Raw genomic sequence first — 7381 nt, 5'->3', positions numbered from 1 at the left:
GGTAGGGGAGGCATGAAGAAAAAGACAACCCACTTTGTAGAGGTGGAGATGCTGGTAACAGGGAAGAATAAATCAATAGGCTTATTAGAAGAATGAACTAAGGTATCTGCCCTGATTGTTTTGTAATCTGGTCAGTTACTAAACAGTGACTGCTTTCAAATTGAAAAAAAAAAAAAAAGACTTTTAAAGAGAGTTGGAAGTGGGAATCTCTCATGGAGGAGAAAAAGTGAGAAATACTCCATTTGAAATTGGTTGCAAGTCTTTCATCCGCCTCTCTGCACCTCCAGGCAGTATTGCTCTTTTCTATTGGTCATTGGTTACCTAGGTTACCTCTTACCCACATTCTACAGTCTGCCAGAGTTCCCCGTTCAGCAGGCCAGGTTATCCTCCAACCTCCCTTGAAGATCCTTTCTTAATGTCCCTTCTCTTTCTCCCTGAGGAGATATGGTCCCGAAATCTTGAAGGGAAAATTGACAATGACTTTTCTTAGCTACTTCCAGCTGTGAAAAAGGAGCGTTGGGGCGGCGCCTGTGGCTCAGTGAGTAGGGCGCCGGCCCCATATGCCAAGGGTGGCGGGTTCAAACCCAGCCCCAGCCAAACTGCAACAAAAAAATAGCCGGGCGTTGGGGCCGGCGCCTGTAGTCCCTGCTGCTCAGGAGGCTGAGGCAAGAGAATCGCGTAAGCCCAAGAGTTAGAGGTTGCTGTGAGCCGTGTGACGCCACGGCACTCTACCCGAGGGCGGTACAGTGAGACTCTGTCTCTACAAAAAAAAAAAAAAAAAAAAGAAAAGAAAAAGGAGCGTTGGCCTACCTGTCAGGGACCCTCCTTAGGTTCCCTACCCTAAAAGGGTTTTAGGGGTCAGAAGTTTCTGGCCACTTTATTGACAGTTTCCATCAGTATTTTCTGGAATCCTTCCATCACCCCATCATCTTAATGTGGAACTGTTGGAGCCTGGAAGACACAAACTTGATAATGAGGTTAAATAGCCAGGGTCTAAACATTAAGAAAAGGATGATCAGGCAGCCCCTGTGGCTCAACGGATAGGGCGCCGGCCCCATACGCCAGAGGTGGCTGGTTCAAACCCAGCCTGGGCTAAGAAAAAAAGATGCAAAAAAAAAAAAAAAAAAAAAAAAAAAAAAGGCTCTGCGCCTGTGGCTCAAGGAGCTAAGGCGCCAGCCACATACAACTGAGCTGGCAGGTTCGAATCCAGTCCGGGCCGCCAAACAACAACGACGGCTGCAACCAAAACCAAACAATAGCCAGGTGTTTGGTGGGCGCCTGTAGTCCCAGCTACTTGGGAGGAGGAGTGGCAGGAGAATCGCTTGAGCCCAGGAGTTGGAGGTTGCTGTGAGCTGTGATGCCACAGCGCTCTACCCAGGGTGACAGCTTGAGGCTCTGTCTCAAAAATAAAATAAATAAAATTAAAAAAAATAAGAAAAGAAAAGGATGATCATGATTATAGGCCCAATGAAAGGATATAGAAAGAAAGAGTTTTAAAAATCAGGTATTTTTAACGCAAGTACATTTTAAAGAGCCTGTTTTAAGGTTTGGAAGGCTTTTTCTTGTTCCCTACCCATGTTAGTGCCTTTATCTCTTCCTCCTTTGAAGCATCATAGGTTTAGCCAGCTATCCATACCAGGAAATCCATATTCAATAGTACTTGAGACCAGGATTTGAGGCCAGCCTGGGCAACATAGTAAGACTCCATTTCTACAAAAACATAAAATAAATTCAGCCAGGCATAGTGATGCTTGTCTATAGTCTCAATTACTCTGGAGGCTGAGGTGGGAGGATCACTTGAGCCCAGAAGTTTGAGAGAACAGTGAGCTATTCTGTACTCCAGCCTGGGCAAAAGAGCAAGACCTTATCTCAAAACAAACAAACAAACAAACAACAATATGCCCATCCAAGGGCATGCTGTGGTATATAAAATAATGTTAACATCCTACTTACCCTTGTGGGCCCAAATCAAATGCCAATTTCCTGATAATCCAGTCATAGAAGTTATTTCAGTTCTTTCTTGTATTACGGTTTTCTATGAAATTTTTCTTTTATGTGTGAATTTTATTGAGGTATAATATAAATACAGAAAAGCACATGAGTAATAATTACATAGCTCAAAGAATTTTCAAAAGGTGAAAGTAGAGCCCACATCAGAAAACAGAATAACTCTCAGAATTGCAGAAGAACTACCACAAACCCTTCCAGTCACTATTCCCTCAAGGGACAACTACTATCTTGACTTGTAATATCACATATGTATTGGTTTAAAGTTAACTTAGTTGTATATAAATGTAAATTATAGAATAACTACTCTTTATTTGTACACTTCCAGTTTTCAGTATTAGAGTAAAAGTTCCTTGAAGATTGGTACCGTATCTTGTTTATTTTTGTACCTGCTGCCCTAAGCTTTGCCGTAGAAATTCACACAGAGAAGACATCAAATGCTCTCAAAGCCAATTTGGCAAGTTGTTAATAGTTGAGTGCACATGAGGAACATCCAGGTATTTATTGTATGATTCTTTCACCTTTTCCATAGTTTTTCTTATTGAATATGTTAAATAATTCAGGTACGGTGTTGGTGTTAGGACACATGTAAACTCTTTCTTGTCCTTTTGAGTTTTCATGTATGAAGATTGAAGGTCCTAAAGTAGGAATGAGGTCAATGAGAAAAAATCAGAAATGTCTCTTTCATTGAAATTTTTACCTCAAAAGCTATTTGTGGATTATTTAATTTTTTTCAGCATATATTTATTTGGCACCTGCTGTATTCTGGGCATTACAGTATGTGCTGTGGATAAAATATTGAATAAATCTTCTTGAGTGTTATAACGAAACTCTCTGGAAAATATTGTGCTTGGTTCAGGCTGATAAAAATGGCTTTGCTGAATATAGACTATGGTGGCCAAGAGAAGGCCACGCTTTACAAAGATTTTTCTACCTGTGCATCATGCGGTATCTGTGCATCATGAGGTCATTGTCAAAACCAGAATAAAAATAATCAGACTGCTTCCATCCTTCTCATTAAAAGGAATATTCACTTTTCACACTCTCTCTCTCTCTCTCTTTTTTTTAGTGGTAAGATAGGACTTTTATTAGAAGTTAGAAAGGAATAGAGAAGAAATAAAAAGCACCAGAGCTTCTGGAAAGGGGAAAGAACTGAAGAACTCACTCGGGAGTTTCCACATGGGCTCTTTTATCTAGGGGTCTTAAGTCTAGAGCATTACACGTGGCTGGCAGTTGGTAGGTGGAAATGAGTGCATTAATAAGTGAATAAATGTAGTTTTTCACACTCTTTTATTCTGTGTTGTATGTGTCAGAAGATTTATAAAATAAAAATAAAAAATAAAATGTTTGATTTTTCTCTTGCCAAACCATCCAAATGACAGTTACAGAAATTTCCCCACCCCTATCCTCCATCTGCTCCCCTCACCACTATATTTGCCACATAGAACAAAATGTTGCACATATATGCCAATGGATATCATGGAAGAAGCAAGGAAAGGGAAAGCCCAACTCTTCTCAGTACTCTACGGCATTAAAACATGGTGGTATACTTAATACTTTTCAGTGGAGTGATCTTGTGAGTCAGACCACCTCTTGGAACAAAATTTTTTTTTTTTTTTTATTGTTGGGGATTTATTGAGGATACAATAAGCCAAGTTACACTGATTACATTTGTTAGGTAAAGTCCCTCTTGCAATCATGTCTTGCCCCCAGAAGGTGTGGCACACACTCAGGCCCCGCCCCCCTCCCTCCTTCCCTCTCTCTGCTTTTGCTTCCCCGCTCCCCATGACCTTAATTGTCTTTGGGGTTTTTTTTTTTTTTTTTGCAGTTTTTGGCCAGGGCTGGGTTTGAACCAACCACCTCTGGCATATGGAGCCAGCGCCCTACTCCTTTGAGCCACAGGCACCACCCACACCTTAATTGTCATTAATTGTCTTCATATCAAAATTGAGTACATAGGATTCATGCTTTTCTATTCTTGTCATGCTTTACTAAGAATAATGTCTTCCACTTCCATCCAGGTTAATATGAAGGATGTAAAGTCTCCATTTTTTTTTAATAGCTGAATAGTATTCCATGGTATACATATACCACAGCTTGTTAATCCATTCCTGGGTTGGTGGGCATTTAGGCTGTTTCCACATTTTGGCGATTGTAAATTGAGCTGCAATAAATAGTCTAGTACAAGTGTCCTTATAATAAAAGGATTTTTTTCCTTCTGGGTAGATGCCCAGTAATGGGATTGCAGGATCAAATGGGAGGTCTAGCTTGAGTGCTTTGAGGTTTCTCCATACTTCCTTCCAGAAAGGTTGTACTAGTTTGCAGTCCCACCAGCAGTGCAAAAGTGTTCCCTTCTCTCCACATCCACTCCAGCATCTGCAGTTTTGAGATTTTGTGATGTGGGCCATTCTCACTGGGGTTAGATGGTATCTCAGGGGGTTTTGATTTGCATTTCTCTAATATATAGGTATGATGAACATTTTTTCATACGTTTGTTAGCCATTCATCTGTCATCTTTAGAGAAGGTTCTATTCATGTCTCTTGCCCATTGATATATGGGATTGTTGGCTTTTTTCATGTGGATTAATTTGAGTTCTCTATAGATCCTAGTTATCAAGATTTGTCTGATTCAAAATATGTAAATATCCTTTCCCAATGTGTAGATTGTCTCTTTGCTTTGGTTGTTGTCTCCTTAGCTGTACAGAAGCTTTTCAGTTTAATGAAGTCCCATTTGTTTATTTCTGTTGTTGTTGCAATTGCCATGGCAGTCTTCTTTATGAAGTCTTTCGCCAGGCCAATATCTTCCAGTGTTTTTCCTATGCTTTCTTGGAGGATTTTTATTGTTTCGTGCCTTAAATTTAATCCATCTTGAATCAATTTTGTGAGTGGGAAAAGGTGTGGGTCCAGTTTCAGTCTTTTACATGTGGATATCCAGTTCTCCCAACACCATTTCTTGAATAGGGAGTCTTTCCCCCAAGGTATGTTCTTGTTTTGTTTATCGAAGATTAGGTGGTTGTAAGATGTTAGTTTCATTTCTTGGTTTTCTATTTGATTTCAAGTGTCTATGTCTCTATTTTTGTGCCAGTACCATGCTGTGTTGACCACTATGGCTTTGTAGTACAGACTAAAATCTGGTATGCTGATGCCCCCACCTTTATTTTTATTACTAAGAACCACCTTAGCTACACGGGGTTTTTTCCGGTTCCATACAAAATGCAGGATCTTTTTTTCCAAATCTTGAAAGTACGGTGTTGGTATTTTAATAGAAATGGCATTGAATAGGTAGATTGCTTTGGGAAGTATAGACATTTTAACAATGTTGATTCTTCCCATCCATGAGCATGGTGTGTTCTTCCATTTGTTAATATCGTCTGCTATTTCCTTTCTGAAGATTTCATAATTTTCATAATTTCATAATTTTGAAGGACCTTTATAGAGGTCCTTCACCTCCTTTGTTAGGTATATTGCTAGGTATTTCATTTTCTTTGAAACTATGGTGAAGGGAGTTGTGTCCTTAATTAGCTTCTCATCTTGACTGTTATTGGTGTATACAAAGGCTACTGACTTGTGGACATTGATTTTATATCCTGAAACATTACTGTATTTTTTGATGACTTCTAGGAGTCTTGTGATTGAGTCTTTGGGAATCTCTAAGTATAAGATCATTTCGTCAGCAAAGAGGGAGAGTTTGACCTCCTCTGCTCCCATTTGGAATCCCTTTATTTCTTTGCCTTGCCTAATTGTATTGGCTAGAACTTCCAGCACTATGTTGAATAGTAAAGGTGACAGAGGACAACCTTGTCTGGTTCCAGTTCTAAGAGGAAAAGCTTTCAGTTTTACTCCATTCAGTAAAATATTAGCTGTGGGTTTGTCATAGATAGCTTCAATCAGTTTTAGAAATGTGCCACCTATGCCTATACTCTTCAGTGTTCTAATTAGAAAAGGATGCTGGATTTTATCAAATGCTTTTCCTGCATCTATTGAGAGGATCATGTGATCTTTATTTTTGCCTCTGTTAATATGGTGGATAACGTTTATGGACTTGCGTATGTTAAACCAGCCTTACATCCCTGGGATGAAACCTACTAAATCATGATGAATGACTTTTTTGATGATAAGCTGTAATCTATTGGCTAGGACTTTGTTGAGAATTTTTGCATCCATATTCATGAATGAGATTGGTCTGAAATTCTCCTTTTTGGTTGGGTCTTTTCCCAGTTTTGGTATCAGGGTGATGTTTACTTCATAGAATGTGTTGGGGACGATTCCTTCTTCCTCGATTCTTTGGAATAATTTCTGCAGTACAGGTATAAGCTCTTCCTTGAAGGTTTGATAGAATTCTGGAGTGAAGCCATCTGGAGCAGGGCATTTTTTGGTTGGAAGATTTTTTATTGTTTCTTTTCTTGGAACAAAATTTAAACATTTCCACTAAATAAATCACTTGAGATGAGAATTTTCTTTTTTTTTTTTTTTGGGATAGAGTCTCAAGCTGTCACCCTGGTAGAGTGCTATAGCCTCACAGCTCATAGCAACTTCAAACTGCTGGGCTTAAGTGATTCTCTTGCCTCAGCCTCGTAAGTAGCTGGGACTACAGGCAGCTGTCACAATGCCCAGTTATTTTTTTTTTTTCTTGCAGTTGTCATTGTTGTTTTAGCTGGTCTGGGCTGGGTTCAAACCCACCACCCTCGGTGTATGTGGCCAGTGCCCTGCCACCTGAGCTACGGGTGCCACCCAGAGAATTTTAATTCTTGTGACTGGAAATAGATTAGTCTTACTTTCAGCAAAAGAACAATGACCACCTTCTATACAATTCTGTGTGATGGCTTTCTGCTGTGTCAACTTGGCTAGGCTATGACCTATGGTTATTCAATCTAACACTAAGGAGGTATGGCTGTGAAGGAATTTAAAGGGCTAATTACAGTCCCTAATCAGTTGACTTTTAGCAGCTACAGTTTGCCAAGGAAGAGCACCCTGGGTAATCTGGATGGGTCTGACTTGTTTAGTTGGAAGGCCTTAATAGAAGGGGTGAGCCTTCTCCAAAGGAGAGAAGAAATTCTGCCTGTTAAGAACTTCATCTCGGGCGGCGCCTGTGGCTCAGTCGGTAGGGCGCCGGCCCCATATACCGAGGGTGGCGGGTTCAAGCCCAGCCCCGGCCAAACTGCAACCAAAAAATAGCCGGGCGTTGTGGCGGGCGCCTGTAGTCCTAGCTGCTCGGGAGGCTGAGGCAAGAGAATCGCTTAAGCCCAGGAGTTAGAGATTGCTGTGAGCTGTGTGAGGCCACGGCACTCTACCGAGGGCCATAAAGTGAGACTCTGTCTCTACAAAAAAAAAAAAAAAAAAAAAAAAAAAGAACTTCATCTCATGCTTGTGGATT

Source organism: Nycticebus coucang, chromosome 14 (assembly GCF_027406575.1).
Source record: "Nycticebus coucang isolate mNycCou1 chromosome 14, mNycCou1.pri, whole genome shotgun sequence".
Taxonomy (NCBI): Eukaryota; Metazoa; Chordata; class Mammalia; order Primates; family Lorisidae; genus Nycticebus; species Nycticebus coucang.
This window is presented reverse-complemented; position numbering follows the sequence as displayed.